Consider the following 17,448-nt stretch of genomic DNA (forward strand, 5'->3'; position numbering starts at 1 on the left):
TATTTGCTTTGGAACAGGAACAAGAATGTAGTAATAAATTTTAGTTGGTTAGAAAAAATAACGTAAATTCTATAGAGGGACTTATGTAGGAAAACTCATTCACATCACAAAATTAATTAAGTCACATTTTTCAAGCACATTAGCACTTATTTTTGTGGGAGAAAATTAGAGTTGCAAGTAGCTGCAGAACAGCACACGGAAAGCTGAGCTTTCAGAAGCTTTTTTGAGTTTGTACTGGGATTGTAGCTTGTACAAAACTATGCTGAAAGAGAAAAAATAATACTAAATTAGCTTTGTGTGAATGTGAGCATACACTCCCATCTGCTGTGTTGTCCAGGGTAGCCTTGTTATTAAAGCTTTGTAACCTCTTGACTTTTCATGAACTAAAAACTAACTGCGTGGTTTTCTAGGGTTCACAGATCTGCAAACCTCCTTTGCCATCCTGAACTCTCGACACCTGCAGCTCATTTTTCTCAGACAGACCAAAAACTTCATCCTGTCTCTTGCTTAGTCTCTAAAAAACATGTGTACTTTGTCTTAAGTTTAAGAAGGGAACATCAGCAGACTTCTGCTCTTGACTTCTCTCAGATTGGCCAGCTCGGCAGTGCCTGCATAGAGTGGGAGCAGACTGAAGGTTATCTCTACCTGGAGGTGAATTAGGACAGCTTGTGGTTAAAGAGAGGAGCATTGGGTTGCTTAAATGCCATTTGGGTCCCAAGGTTGCATCTAGTTCCCCCCGTCCTTGTTATCTGTCCTAAAACATCAGATCGGCTCTATTTTTAAATTGACCATGGCTCGCTATTTTAGAGTACCTCAATGTCTGGCAACTGTAACAGGGATTTCCCGTTAGCAGAGAACACTCTACAAATTATCAGATAGCCAAATGCAGTCCATAGCTTTGCAAGAGGTTGCAGCACAAGTTTCATCAGACTCTGCTAATGCTGAGTTGGTTGGGTACCTGAAGATACTTCCAGAAGTCTCCCTAGTTAGCAGATTTGCTGGAATCCCAACACAAACACATTGCATGAGAGCATGACCTAGTAACTCCATCTCTGAAAATCTACCAATGGATTAGCCATGCTCTACAGTTGCTGCGTGAGGAGGGGGAATTTTCAAGGTTACCATTTTAAGAGGGCAGATCACGGTGAGCGAGGATCCCATGGCAGAGTCAAGTCATTGAGGTTCAGGTTCATGTTGCAACCTCATTCCTGAAAGTAGTGCCTGCCTTCAGATTTGCATAGGGAAGTTAGACCCCCCATAATCTGCAGTGATAAAATCACTGTGACCCAGGGGATGTTCCAACAGTGGCATTGCAAATTCTGAGATAAAAGCAAGCAATGTTATTTTCCTATAAGGCAAAGACATAAGGTCAAAGAGAGAGGACTCTAAAATGGGAGTCTTACAGGGAAGAAGAATTCATAAAACAGCAAGGAAAGTGTCAAAGATAATGTTTTGTAGGGGAGAGGGCTGTGGTGAGGCTTGGGACAGACCTATGGTAGACCTGTGGTCAGTAAAATTACTGAGTTGGAATTCAGGGATACCTGCTTATTTTGAATGTATTTTAACTAAGGCAGGTGTCCCACTTTGTGGTCCTTCCATATAGTGTTAAATTCTTTGGTTGCATGAGGGCAGAAATATCCCTTGGGAAATGAAGGATAAGTTGGTGTATCTCCAGCATAGCAATCATGCCTAGCAGGAGTCTGCTCTATCTCACCTCTTTCCCTGGCTTGTGTCTTCCCAATCTCCTAGGCCCTATAGTAGACAGAAATGAAGTAAGCCTCTTTATGTGCTTTGAGAGTGGAAAGAGAGAGCACTTGCCGCACTACAGCCAGGATTCCCTCCGCCTGTGAGCAGAACTGAAGCATGGCCTTTGTGCACCTCGAGGAAATGTGGGCTTGTCCTTAATTACATGTTGAGTCCATGGCAAAGGTCATTCATCTGTCACATGGAAAAAACTGTGATTTCTCTCCAGTAACTTCATCAATATGGTAAAAATGAATCCACTCACCTTTTTGATTAGGTGACCAAAAGGCAAATAAGCTGAGCTGTTTTTTTCTGTAATCTCTTCATACATATGTATGCAATGTGTGACTTGTGAAATAAGCCATTATACAGTGCCTGAGTTTGCAAAAACTGGTGATTTTTAAAGGGGCTGTTTGGCATACAGCTTGCAGAGGTTAAAGAGTAAAAATGTATACACAGGCAGATTTACAAAACTCAGTGCAAATGTTTTTTTCATAGTGGAGGTACAAATGTGTTATTTGTTATTATGCATTATTTATATTACAGGGGCACTTAGAAGCTGCAGACAGCATTAGAAAAAAACACTCTTCCAGGTTCTACGTGACCTTATATGGCACTATCGGTGCAACTGAAATTACAGAATAGATTAACACCAAAACATGGTGATTTCTTGGTCAGAAGAAGTCAGCGTCTCAATGTTGAACTTAGTATAATCTAACAGAAAGACATTTGAATGTTTGCTCTTAGGAGTTGATAGTTTTCCAGAAGTCTTTTGGAAATTAGGAACTTAACCTAATAAAAACATTTTAGTCAATGTATTCTTTAAATTTAGACTTGTATCCCTGTTTGTCATGCTCCTTCCTTTAGTAAATTCTCATCTGTAGTGGCCCATTAAAGATAGCTACCGAACCACAGATATTGCATATGGTTGTGTCATGGCCTTATTAGTGGAAGTACTCCTTCTAGTCTGTAATATAATCTGGCAGTAAAACAGCATTTTTTAATGTTGCACTCTCCTGTTGTGATATTGATAGTGCAGTGTGCTGCTTCAGACAACAATACTGTGAGAGACAACATTCACAACAGAAGAAATACACTCCTGAATTTGTAGGAATTTTTCAGGGCATCAGCTAGTCTTACCTGAACACATCTGCAGTATACAAATAAACCAGACTCCACCTGCAGCTTTGGTATCTTCTATTCTTTGGAAGCCTTTCAGCGTTTTACAAGTCCAGAGGGTTAGTGATTTTATATAATAGCAAAGCTTTGTGCAACAGAAGTCCAAGAAACCTTTACATAAGACAAATGCTTAAATAACAGTGCAAAGGCAAGTTGAAAAAGGAAGTATTATAGACATTGTAGGAATTACAAAAGATTTTGTTCTTCCAGTTTATGGTACTAATTTCATATTGCTGCTCATTGATATAACATTTGCATTTTTGAGTTTTTCACAGTAATTCTGTATATGTGCAGAACTCTTGTAAGGGAATAACCATGTCTAAAGAAACCAGCTAACATTTGCTTGTAGTTCGGCACAGAGGCTTGACTTCATTGCTTTTCTGTTTTAAATGAAATTGCTTTGAGTTTGTTTCTTCAAGCTTCTTAAATAAGGAATAAATTCATAGCCACTAGAAAGAAGACATGGTGCATTTTAGACTCATATGTAGCTCTCTCTGGTTTCACCTTCTGTATTATGCATAGGGGACTCATGCATTGCATTTGAGAGGAATATAACAAATGAAACTCTATGTGCTTATCAGACTTTAAAATCACAGAATACTAATATGTTTAGAAATATTTATACATTATCCACTTTTTGGAGAGGAATTGTAGGGAGAGGGTTAAGAAGAATGTGATGCATGCAATGTTATTTTTGTTGTTGAAAGATTCAGAACAGAATCATTACAAGAAACAAGGAAAAAAGGAATTCTTTCTTTCATTAGCTAAAGTAATCTTCCTGACATTAAAGAAGCAAAAATAAGTCTTTGTTTTCACAAACTCTTCAATCTCCCATTCTTTCTTTTGTTTTTACTTCTCAAATTACATTGTAAAAAAGATAGGTTTGGGTTGAAATGGATGTTCAAACCACTCTGCTTCAACACAGAGTGTTTTGGAGTGGCAGAATACTTGGTAGTACCAAGTATCAAGAAGTAGTGGCATCCTAAAGAGAAAGTGTTTTTACATCAGAGCCCTACAAAATCAGAGCTAGGGAGCCAAGGAAAGCAGGAGGGTAGTATGGAGAAGTTAAAAAAAAAAGGGGGGGGGGAATAAATTAATCCTAATGATGACATAATGATGGTATTGAAATCACAAACACCATGAGGAAAGCTTTTAGTAAAGCAGAAATATAAATAAAACAGAATTTAGTAATATAGAAAATATTGTAGATTTAAAAGAAGTTTTGTACTTTATTCTGCTGTATGAAGCACTCAGAAATTATGTTCTGTGTGCAATCTGTGTGTCGGGATGAATCATGTGCTTTTTTTTTTTCTTTTAAACCTCTGGCCTTGGATCACTTTCGTCTTAGCCTCACTATAAAATCAGATCCATCAAGTTTTCTCAGCTAAGAGTTACTAATCTCTACTTCTTGGAATTTATAATCTGTTGTAAAAACTCACTCTGGGATAAAGGTTTGTATTTAGGCTTTTTTTATATGGAAGCAGTCAGTTTGGCAGAGAGATGTGAATGTGAGCGTGGCTAATGCAGCGAGGGAGCAGCTCTGGCCGGGGAGCAGGGCAGAGACCGTGCGCCGGCACCCGGGGCACTTCTGTGCGTGACACCGACCGACCGTCCCTCCCCAAAACCTCTTGAGAACCAGCCTGGCGCTGTGATAAAGGGATGAGAATGATGAATGGCCTGGAAAAAGTCTCTATCTAAAGCATGTTGAAAGTCTGGAATTAATTGCCTTGTAAGGAGCCAAATAAGAAGAAATTGACAAAAGTGTGTCAAATAATGAATGCTTCAGAGCTGGTATGTCATGAACTTTCCATGACACAGGGCAAGGGGATATTTAATTAACCTAAAAGTTGGCAAGTTCGCACAGAGTGTAATAGACGGTGGAATTCTTCATAGGAAAGTGCTGAGGCCAAGACTTCAGCAAGATTCGAAACAGGATTCCAGTTCTATTTGGGTAACAAAAGATACTCTGACCTGCAGCAGTTAATCCTGGAAAGTTTTGGTAATGTCATGCTCCAGGCTTAGGTGAGTCTCTAATAGCTTCAGATCAAATGCCATTAGGAGGAAAGGGAGGATAGTGTATTTACATTTTCCACTTCAAGCTTCATACCTTACATTGTCCTCTAACTATCGACCACTTTCAGGGCTGAAAGAAGTGAAAGACAGGGGATGAGATCCAATGTGACAGCTCCTGTGTTTATTACATTCTTTTCCAGTCCTGCAAAGGGTCGTAAAAATTAGTATCTACCTCTTCAGATTGCCAAAGCATGACATTATTAGAGAAGCAGTAAGAACCATTATTTGTATTCTGGAATACACCAAGATGTTATATCTTTTGATCTTATATTTAAAGGTTTTCAGATGTTTCTCACTATTTTAATTATGTAAATAGTATGGGAATCACCTTTTTGTTATTGAATAAAAGTATCTGATTTTAGTTGTTCTATCCATATTTGAACTACGAAGATGAAGATTGTAGTAAAAACTGAGAAGTTCAAAGGGGGAGACAGACTTTGCAGTGCTATCATGATGAGAAATCATACTTTTATCCATCTTGCAAGCAAAATATACAGTAGTGGTGACATCAAATCAAAGCTGTGAGATGTTCCTACGAGGGCCAGACAGTGAAACATTTGAGACTGTGTGCAGTAAAAGGAGCAGTTATGGGGTCAGACATGAGCCTCGTCCATGGAAGGCCTTAAATGGACAGCAGCTGATCCATGCGCATGGTAAGACGAGCAATATTTGAGATTGCAGATGATTAATAAGGGTAAATTAAAACAGATGATGAGCCTTGTGAGCGCTAAATAGCAAAGTGGTGATTAACGACCTTTGCAATGTAGTTGCTGTAGAATAATCAATTCTGAATATGGCCCACCAGTGCTCAAATAGTGCAAGGCCACAAATATGAAACCACTCTTGACTTGAAACAGTGCTGACTAGCTGATTATTTGCAAAGAAGAAAAGAATGAAAAACACTGAAAATGTAATTCAGACACAGACTTACAGCAACAGAGAAAGATTATAATTACAGCCCACTGGAAAAAAGAGGGGAGGAGAGGAATGAGTAGAATAAGATATCAAGGCTGTATAAGGCATATTCATAAGAAAATAACAGCCTGACTTGTGTCAATTATTTCAGGATTATCGAGTTGTTCCTTAAGCATTCCCCGGGCCACCAGCTAGTCTGGGTGGGTGTATCCTTCTGCTGATGTGGACTTATGGTCGGAGGAGATCTGTTTGGCATACAGATCTGCCTGTGTAGATCAGCTAGCAGAAACAGGGCTTCAGAAGGTGCTTCGTATTCACCTCTGCCAGGGTTCAGCTGACAAAGGCAACTGGGCACTAAGATCAGGATTTGGCTGCCAAGCAGATGTTTGAAGGCGCAACTGCAGGACTGGAGCTCTTTAATTTCGGTGTGCACGTTTGGGAGCTGATATCTGATGTGTGCATGTTAGTCACGTGGGTATTTCTGTCCAAAACAACCTACATGGATGTGCTGTTTGAATTATGCTGCAAAGTCAGTGCTCTGTGTAGATCTACAAGAGGCTATAAAACCTACGTTAATTCTTGTGTTCTTAATTTCTTAAAAATGGATACATTCCCAGGCTTTGCTATTCTTATTTCTCAGCTAGGACTTAATAACAGAGTATTAAATGAAGTCCCTTGTTGCTTCTCTGAATGTTAAGTGATCTTTATTGGCACTTTCTGAAGTGTAGCTGTATTGTAGCTGTGAAAATAAGTGGACCGGCCACATTTTTGAGGTACATTATTGGTGTTCCTTTTGTCCTCAGGCTAGCATGTTTGCTGATTTACTTACTGAGTCACAAAATTAAGTAAGCCACAATGGGAATTCCTGAAAACCAGTGAATTAAGAAACATTTGTGATAATAATTAGCAACCTGTCAGCTCATGACAATTGAAGAACAGAGTAGAGCAGTATTTGTTTTGACATATTGTTATAAACATATATTCAGAGGCTTTCTCAGAACTTCTACTTCATCCCACCACCAGCCCTTTCTGCGATTATTTGCCAAAGCCAAAGTCAAGTGCTGAACCTCACCAACTTGTGAAATGACATTTGCTGTTTAATAGCCTAATGTCTGCCTCTTATAAAGACTGTTCCCCATGCTAGTTTTGGCTTCTAGTACAGCTGAAAGTGATCCACACCCAGTAAAAGTTTGCTTGCTTTTATTTGAAGTATAACTATGATTTAATTCTGGCTTCTTCTTGAAAAGAACTGTATTTGCATGAAGGAGTGTAACAAAGATGCAGAAGTAGTGATTTCTTTGGGTTTTGAAATGTTTTATTGATTTTTGAAATCAGATGAAAAAGGTTACAGAAAGCACAGAACAACCCCCTTAACAACATACAAAATAAATAATGAACTCATAATTGATGAGGAAAAGAAAATGTTTGCACATCTGGCTTATGGCAGCAAATTTCTGCAAGTTGATCAATAGCAGTTATAAGTTGCAAGGTGAGAAAAATAGTCCCTAGAATGAAGGATAAGAGGCTGTAGATCTGATTTTCAAACTTAGTAGAAAAGTGTGTTTCTCTGGTACAAACTTGGAGATTTCCACGTGCCGTATTCCTGCGTGAGCGGAGGGTCATGGCTCCTAGGAGAAGAGCTGCTCGGGGCGAGCCGCAGCCCCGACTGTCCCACCAGGGCTGCAGGGATGGCCCAGACCTGCGGGAGCCTGTGGCGGTGCTAGGGCAGGCCAACAGCGCGGTTGCCAGACCTTGCGCAAGCCATCGGGAACAGGCACGCTGATCGCATCTTGAGGTAACTGAAGGTGTGTGACTACTTTTTGCTTCCTTTGGAGTTGTTTTGCAGACTTAGTAGGATCTGAGTCAGCCTTTTGGTAACAGCAGTCCTTGAGTCAAAAGATGCGTATTTTCAGAACTTTGTAAACGCTTTGCCCACATACCAGGAGAATAGTGAGCTGCTTTTAGGCTTTTCTATTCTTTTAGTAACACACTCGGAATCACGTTGAGTAAGCAGATGATGTGTGCTTAATTCATCTCTCTGTTAGAGGTCTTACTGGGAGAACGGCATGAGTACATCTTAGGTTACTTCCTTTAGAAGTGAAATTCCAGTACTTGGGCTCATTTCATGCAGAAATTATAGTAGCAATGGTTTTCAAATGTAGTTTTTCACACAGAAAATAGGAAGTGATCTGGGTACCTTATTAGCATATATTGCAGTACAAGTATTGCAGATGCCTTTAAATAGAAGTTCATTTTATCATATCTGGCTGTTGGATCAAATAAGCTGTCAACAAAATGTATGTGAAAATATCAACCCAAATTGCATTTGTAGGCTGTAAAATGCACTCTAGAGTTCTTGATTTCTCAAGACCAGAGACAAATTTCAGTTACTCTGCACTACCAGGAGTTGCATATTCTGATATTTATAATTGGAAATAGATCTATGCTATTACAATTCTATCTGAATGCATCTCCCTTAGTTTTGTGGGCCACATTTGGGTCAAAATCTGAACTGTGGTTACCTTGAATTGCAAATTAATTGCAGTGAATAATTAACTATCTCAGGTTTGTAGGAAGATAGATACTTCCAGGAACTGTGCAGCTGTGGATGCCTTTAACTTCCTAGAAACCATTTGGAGAACAACGGTTGTTAATTATGGTAGCACAAGGTATTTCTGGATATCATCACGAACAGATTTCATCATTACCTATTGAACCAACAGAACATAATGCTATTTTTAAACTGGCAAGTCATGAAGACCTTATGCTTATAAAAAAAAATCTTGCGTTACCTGATTATTTAAATATAATGTTAGGACAAATGAAGTAGATTTATGGCTGGGGTTTGCAGTTTCAAAAGATCATATTTAGAGAAATTCAGATCCGGCATTTGAAAGTGGCTTGAAATTTCTGTAAATGGGAAGGATATTCAGGCAATTTTTAGAGACCTATCTGAACAAATTACAAGCTCAGAAGGATCCTAGCAATAAGCACAAAGCACACAAAAATGGAGAAATGTTAGACTCAGCTTAATAAACTTTTGTTTTAGAGAGAAGAAAACATAGCACTGAAGTGAAAAATATCTAAAAATCAAGCTGAATTTTAAGATCTTCTGATACTATAAAGGATCAAATATGAGTTTTACCCATTTAAATTTTTATAAGGTCAAAGGGAAAAAAAAGAAATAATCCTCATATAAAGATTGAAGTAAGGTTTATAAATAATCTAGGTATGCCAGAAGCCAATTGAATAGTGTAGAAGATGCTAAACACAATGCAAAAGTAAGGTATTTGCACTAATAAGTATGAAAATGAAAAGTATCCGTGATGGAAGAAAAACTCAGCTTAATTTACTGAGTTAGGCAACTGGCTAGTGTCAGTGCTTGTATACTGAAAGTGAAAATGCTGAGGGGGAAATTGAAGTCCAATGGTAAGGGTTTGTAATTCTCTCTCAAATAATAAGTGGCATTATGCGATTTAAGAATAATGAGTAGTAATGATGTTTAGGAATGGTAGATAAAGGTGATCTGAGCCATCTGTCTAATCTTAATAGAATGGGAGGCTGTAGGTGCATTTTGAAAGAAATTTAGTGAAAGACGGGGAGGTAATGAAAAACTGGATAAAATACAACCTGAGTTATCTTTGATAAGGTAGGTTGTACGAGACTGACTTGATCTCTTTGTTAAGATAGCTAACTTTTTTAGACAAATGTTTGTCTATCTGGACTCCAGGAAAGCATGTGATACAGTGCTAAATGGAGAATAATTATTTGAAGTTGAAAAGATGGAGATCAGTGGAGAAATTATAAAAAAGGTAAAGAGTATATAACACATTGGAATAAAAAAAGGAATCCAGCTAAAGGGTGATTTTCATATGGAACTAAATTATATTATTCATATAAGGTGGTTGGAATTAAGGTAAAAAGGTGAGCGGATTAGGTTATTGGAAGAGTTGCTTGTTGAGAGAACTTACAGATTTATGGAAGGTTGTGTCTCAACTGTTGGAAATATAAAACCAGCTGATAGGTAAGCAATAAATGTTTATGATTATTAAACAGTGGCGATGGAGTTTGTGACTGAGGTTTCAGTGAAAGAAGTAGTAGAAAGTAACTTATTAAGTGGACTTAAGGAAAGCAAGCACTACCATTTCAACAGAAAAATGTGAATATTGTCGTGGGTGAGATTCCTGTTCCCTTCATAAATGATGACTTTCTTTTTCATTCTTCAAAATCATATGTGTCATGTAACAAAACATGGTGTTCTAAAATGATAGATCAGAATATTGAGTTTGATGATCTCCCAAGTGATGCATTTTTAATGACATTATGGTCACTCAGCATAGTCATTATGATAATTCAGGTCCCTGTTCACCACTGCTTGCAACTCTTCAACATTCTTCCACAACCATTAGTGGTCTTCTAATTGTTTGAAAAGGAGTATTGGTACTTCAGTTCCCCCAGTGGTAGTTAAGAGATCTGTGCATTTCTGCATTTGCATCCAGCTGTCAAGGTATGTGGAAATTTGCATTTGCTTGAAGGGTTCTTTATGCCCAGAAGAGGTTTTTTTATTTAGAAAAACTGCAGGAAGAGATTTGGTCATTTTAACACTCTTGTAATACTATAATACAGCTGCTGTTTACATACATACATACATACATACATACATACGTATATATATATATATGTATTTTTTCATCAAGGTAATGCCTTGAACCCACATTAGGATAAAATAAAATGATCTGGAAAAGTGCTGAAGCATTTCTGTTACGCGCTAGCATAACCAATCCCAAGTACAAAAGTTAAATAGTGAACCGAGATCAAGGAGGAGAAAGTTGAAATCCATCAATACAATCCCTTCTTTTACTTTTTTTTCCAGCATATAAAAATAGGAGCTCCAGATTTCTATTCTGAATTGAAATTTGAGGAGGGCTCTGCAATCATGCTTTGTTGCATCAAAATACTGGAAGCAAAATTATGGTTGTCAAGTTTAGAAGCCTTTTGCTTTTTAGAAGATTTGCAGTCTCTTCCAAGATCAGCCCATTTGGACTTGTTTGGTCAAACTTAGTAATAGTCACAGTAGGGAAAAATAAACAAATAGTTAAAAATACAAGGTCACTTGCAGGAGGATTAGTTTCATAGGCGGCCTCCTAGAGACGTAGCAAAATAAGAAAACTCCACAGTAATAAATTTTAACGTTTTACTTAGATATGGCAAATTTTTCCATTTGGAAAGCCTGGGTATGCTTTTATGAGCAGAGGAGTAAATATGCTTATAAAGTGGTTCAGATAATGGAGTTCCTATTGTGTTCCATGCAGCTATTATGTGTTCCTCTTTCAGGACTCTTCCTCCTCCTGTTTTTTTTTTAGACATTTTCAGGGCTGTGAAAAATCAGGAGACAAATTTGTACAGTACCTAACACAGCTCAGGTTTGCTCTGAACTGTAAATTCTAAATAATGATAAGTGGAATTACTGTTGTAATTATCTTGCTTTAGGGAACATTTATAACTTGAAATATAAAGCCTGTCTGTTAGATAACATTTATGAGGAATGTTTCCTTAGGCATATTTTTCAGAATTGTATTTTATTGTTATCTCCAGGAAGATCTGACTCGGCACAGTTTGTGTTAGAGACAGGAAGAATAACTGGAACTGCCAATGCCTCATAGGCAGCAGGAGAGCTAGTGGAGAGATGAAAGATGAGCTTCCAGCAGCTGCAAAAAGGATATACACTTCAAGGGTGCCCTATAAGCCTTATAAAGCAATAAAGGAAGGAAAACAACATTATGAAGGGTCCTAACAGCCATAAAATTCCAAAAATGGCAAGGATTGCCTTCATTATATAAAGTGTTCGTTAAAGCTTTAAATAATGAAATAAACTCTGACTCTGAGAATGGAAACCTTCACTGTTAAGCTGGGCTCTGTTTACTTTACAATAATCCAGGCCATAAAAGTAGTGCTTCACAAATATTCCATTCTTGGGGAGCTCTGAGCAGCCCGAAGACCACACAGTTCTCCGGCTTCAAAGAGCCCAAATCTGCAGCAACCCCTCCGTAGCGCTGGCGTGCCGCCATGCCTCGGGCAAGTTCCCCGTCTAGTAGCATCGTCAGAATATTAGAAAGTTTGAGGCAAGAAATCCAAAGGATTGTTTTCGTTGGCTTCAATTAGGTGTTTGGGGTTTTGGGGGGAATTTTTTTGTTTCTTTTTTTTTCATTTGAAGTCCAGGCATATTTTGGGTTGGAAAAATGCGCTGAAGACTTTGAGCCCAGAAAGTAAGTGGGGAAACTGATGGAGGGGTCTTTCGGGATTCAAGGTATAAAATGATTGACTACTGACCTGTTTGTTTAAAAAGGTAGAATTCAACTTAAAACAAATATTGAATACATTGTAAAGCAGATATTTTATTTGTATATGAAAAAAACAGGCGTAAATGTATTTATTTGGAAGAGGAATAATTCTGAAATTCTAAAAATATGTTATTTTATCAGTGCTAATATTGTTTATTTTATCTGTTAATAGCAAAATCTGTTTAGATATTTTTTCCTGAATTAGAAACTACTTTAGAAAACATAAGCTATAAAGTATACATGGAACAGTCTTCCTTATCTGTCATTGAAATTCAGCCATTTTCTGCTTTGCTTGCAAGATACAGGGACAAAATGTATCCTTGGGGGGAAAAAATGATTCAGCTATATGTGGGTAAAATTATCATTGAAACCTTTAAGCTACAGCATATGCCCCTTAAAGGCATTTGAGCAGTCCTGTAATTTAGGGTAGTGTTTGTAATGAAAGTATGCGAATGCCATTAATTTTCCTGAACAGTGCAGTAGTTCAGCATTTGCTTCCTCTCATTGTTCTGATTAGTTTTCTAAGCTGCTAAGGGGGTTAGATATCTTCTAAAAAAGATGCTGGAAAAGCAAGCAGCTCCTGACTTACGTATTTTAATGTGAATGTACTTATTACATGAAATAGACCTGATATTTTTTCCGAGTGTAGTTTTTATATCTCTGTACTCGCACCATCCAAGCTGAAATCCTTTGTCTCTGCGTATTTTTGGGCAACCAGACGGGGAGACTGTCTGCATCATGAGTGGGAGAAGCAAATGAGTCACAGTGCTCGTTATGAGGAGCTTTGTTTCATTCAAATCCCTCTTGCCAACATGCTGACACTGAGCTTGAGTCATCAGCAATAAACAAGTCTTATAGAAAATTGAATCTTCAGAGGGCAGAAAATCGCGGAGAAGGGAAAGGCGCTCACCGGCAAGCTCTGGTTTAGTCCTCGCGCACTTGAGAGGAGTTATTGATTGCATTGTTTCCTGCGGCAGATTTTTCATAAGAACCTTAAACCGATTCAAAAGTCTCTGAAATTTCATTTCAAAACATGCCTGTGTAGTGAAAAACAGCAGCATCTGTCAGGCTTTGAGATCAGTGAATATTAAATTGAGTTTTCACCATGCTAAACAAGGTGATTGTAGTTCCTGTTTTTATCATTTGCTTTTCACCTGTGCTGTGTCCAAAAAGACTGAGAACCGTAATAAGTACTGGCATCTTCACCCAGAAATTCTGCCTGGAGTTTGGGTTTTTTTCTTTGTTTTTGTAAAATATTTGATGTTTTTTGAATTCTTAGAAACGTATTTTTTTTTATATAAAACTGTCCCTGTGCTAGTAACACTTCCTTTGCTATTCTTGCTATTAATTGGCTTCGTTTTGAGTGAAGAGAGAACATTAAAACAGAAAACTAAAGCACAACTGTTGAAAGTCTACTTAGATTTATACAGTATTGCACTTTAATGAGCCCACTGAAACACATGCATATGGTATTTGCATGTTACAGTAGGATATTCTCAATCACGCTTTGAGCTGGGGTCTGCTTTTGATGGTGGCAGTGAAAGGTTATCGTCTGACTTCAAAAACTTGAAAGCAGAGACAAATTGTTCAAAGTGTAAGGGCCCCACATTTGTCCTGTGATCTGTATTTTGGTGTCGGACAGAGAATTCCTGACAAACCTCATTTAGGTCAACTGAAATGGTGGCCCTGAGCACCTCCAGAAGTCCCCTGTCTCCATGCCAACCTACAGGCTTGCAGGTCTGCATTCTAGGTTTCCAACTTAGAAAATGTTGGTCTTTCTTTGTGTGAGCGCATAGGAGTGATGGGGGAGGGATAGGTTGGTCCATTCAGCAGAGGTAACATTAGCATGAAGTTATGGGACACTGCAAATATCAGATATATTATAATAAGCATGAACTTTTATCAGTGATAAACTAATGTGTAAATGTTTGCTTCTTTCAGCTTCAGCACGTAATAATATGAGCAGATAGGAGATTTTGTTTGAATCTTTACATAGCAAAAAGAAGAGTTGGTGAAGTTCATCTTGTTTTTCTGTATAATACCATTATCTTTTGTGTGAATAAAGGTAGTTCATGCATCATGGTAACAATCCATCAAGACTGTTACCACGTGTTTGTGTTCTGCTAGTGATAATAAATCAGCCAATAAATATTTCAGCTGAAGAGGAAACTGTACAGATATATCTACCTTACCTTAAGCAGTCCACTTTCATAAAAGCAGCCTAGGAGCCTATTTGTCTATGGCACCAATGTTTCTAACCACTGTCAGGGCTACAGCATTTAGAGTTTAAATGCTTTAAAGAAGGGTGGTAATCTGTACAGGTTTCCCATGTGGAAGTGTTTCATGCTTAATTAAAAAAAAAAACAGCAAAATGCTAAAAAGTCCTTTTTTCCTGATTAGCCACAATGTGCCTTTTATTTTTTGAGATGTGATTCCACGGTGTGGCTGACTTGCTGAGAGGCCAGGAAAGGGGGTAGGAGAATGGGAACGACTTCAGCATCTACTTGCATTTATTCTAACTCCTCGAAATGCCATTTACAACGTGGAGTATCCAAAATAGCTCTCTATTCCCAAAGTCGCTGCCTTGCCCGGGGTGAGTTTGTGTACTGTCCTTGCAGTGCCTTGGCTCGCCGCCCCCTGCTTTTCCCAGGGATCTCTGTAATGCGCCAGAAATGTAACGCTGATGAAGGAAGAAGAAAATACCATTGCAAATTTGCAGAGAAAGCAGAGGGTGTAATGCAGACAGTAACAGTTGCGGTGAGCACAGTCGAATGAACTTGCAGTGCAACAGAGCTTTACTAAATATAGTTACCGAGTATGTGTTATCTGTGAGTGCCAGGGTAGGACAGCGTTACATCTGCAACTCGGAAAGCTGCTGCCGTAGGGGCACAAATCACAGCTCCAGATGGGGATGGAGTTGCAGGGTGCCAGAGCCGTGCGGGTGCCACCTGCCCCAGCAGCCTCTTCCTGGGCTTGTGCTTGGGAGCTGCTAATCCAAGGTGCCACCTTGCAGCTAGCCACCGTTACCTGCTGGCGGCTTGTCCCTGGCAGACTCAGCCCCAAAGCTCCCTGCAGCCACATGCTGCTTCTGCTCCTGAGTGTCCTGAAAGCTGGAGTCGTTTTGCCACTGCTCCATCCATGGCCTGGCCTTGCTCCTGCCACCTGCTCCCAGCCCTGTCCCCTGCCCGTCCTGCTCCATGACCAGGACATGCTGAGAAAATGCAGGCAATGGCATTGCGAGAAGGAGGGTAGAGGGTGCTGGTGCGGTGAGAAAGCCCAAGTCTGCAGGGGCTCTGAAGAGTTGCATGTAGTAAATAAAGAAAATCCGTATAGTGCCTGCTTATCAGAGCAACAAGCAGACATGGAGGATGCAATCCTTTCCCTTGTCTCCTTGGAGGTGGGCTTGGCATGCATGCAGCAGAGTCCTGAGGGGCCACTGGCTTTTTAAGAGAAAAAGGGCTAATTAAAAAGGGAAAGATAGTATAAACCTCGTATTCTCAAGGCAAGGAAGTAGAGTCCGTGTAATCCAGTCAATGTTCTCAAAGAACCAAGCCAAGTATGATACCATGGAAGAACAGGACCTACATGAACCTATCTAACAGGGATGTTTTATTTTAAAATTATCACATACGTTTGCAAAGGAACATAGGATGTAGACTAAAGGTCTTAATACTGTGTTTAGAAAACTGGGTGAGTAATAATTTATGACACGAGCACAGTTTCAGCTCAGTTAACTTTTGGTGAGTTGCATTTAGTATATAGCAGGAGCTTACACTAGGAATTCTCAACAGCTTGGAAATGCAGTAGTTTTACATATATATTATAATATTTTAATGGTTAACCAGTTACTGTTTATATTCTGAAGTCAGTCTACCTGAAACAATATGAAGTTTAATCCTGATAAATAAAGTGCTTCTGTGTATGTCTGCAGACTATATGATGCAGTTGACTTCTTTCCACCTCAGAATTGCAGTACTGACCCTGCAATGAATAGTTTAGTGATTTTATATTTTGCTTCCACATGTTTTTTAGATTTGGTTGCCGGGGCAATGGTGCATGTGATTTTTGAGAGATTAGCGATGGTTTTAAATGATTTGGTTGTTAGCGCCTGGAAGTTGAAATATTTTCATAGTGAATTGTCTCAGAATATCATTTTATAATTTTCAGAAATAAACACATTTTACATTAAAATCTTTTCATGAAGTAATATCTATAGTTACTGTCTTTGATTTGTGAGAAGCTGATGATTACAATGGAGAGGGAGCTGTTTTTCCCTAGTTTGAACATATGCCAGCAGTATTCATAAAGGGAAGAAATGTGCTTCCAGAGTCAGTGGGTTTGAACTTTAAAAACTTAGGTCCTCCTGCCAAGTCTGCCACTTCTTCTTTGAGTAAATATGGGACAGTTATCATTTGAAGTGCTTCTCTCTCACTCTCCTCGTTTAAAAGCACAGATATTTTAGCTGGCTTCCTTTGTAAAGCAGTTTGAGATATGGCGGCAAAGAGCATAGGTGTTATTTTAAGTGATATTTTTTAGTCGGGGGCAGGAGGTTGGCTCAGGACATGGGCAGAAAGGCTTGGAGAGTTTTGCCTCCCTATTGCTTGTTGGAACTGTCCCCAAGAAAGTATCCTTCATCGAAAAGCAACCGTTACCATTTGAAGGGGTTTTGATGTAGTTATGGATTTCAGACCAACCCCCAGACAGCTCTCTCTATACATGTGGTGCTAATTTAGCATCCATTTACCGGAGTGGCTGGGTTTTAAATGTGTGCAGTCCTCTTAGCAAATGGTCTCTTTATGTCAAGGTGGAACATTGGACTGGAAAGCATGAGGAAACCTGCCCTGCCGCACAGACCTGCACGTTACCGCCAAAGCTCTACTTATTTTTGTGCTTTCTCCCCTCATAGGCAGTCAACCTCTTGTGACCCTACAAGGCCAGTGCTGCAGCCTCTTTAACTGTATGATGAGTCTCGCAAGAGCAAGGCTGATTACTGAAGGGGCAGGCAATAGGGTGTTTCTCATTTTTTTTAGTATCTGGCATAGCTTGCATTGGATTTAATTCATACATATAGGTGTGTACACATGCACACACATTTGGAAAAAATTTGAATATTTGAATTGTATTTGAATGAGTATTTTAACCACTAACTAGAGATCAAGGGCTCCAGAGCCAGGTCTGCATCCAAACTTCAATGGTC

At 39.0% G+C, this 17,448-nt stretch overlaps 1 protein-coding gene across 1 annotated transcript in view; it reads left to right on the forward strand.

Moving 5' to 3' along the window:
- Positions 1–17,448, forward strand: part of DIP2C (disco interacting protein 2 homolog C) — a 331,587-nt gene that overhangs the window by 162,241 nt on the left and 151,898 nt on the right. The gene's annotated exons all lie outside the window — the stretch shown is intronic.

This window comes from Apteryx mantelli, chromosome 2 (genome assembly GCF_036417845.1).
Source record: "Apteryx mantelli isolate bAptMan1 chromosome 2, bAptMan1.hap1, whole genome shotgun sequence".
Taxonomy (NCBI): Eukaryota; Metazoa; Chordata; class Aves; order Apterygiformes; family Apterygidae; genus Apteryx; species Apteryx mantelli.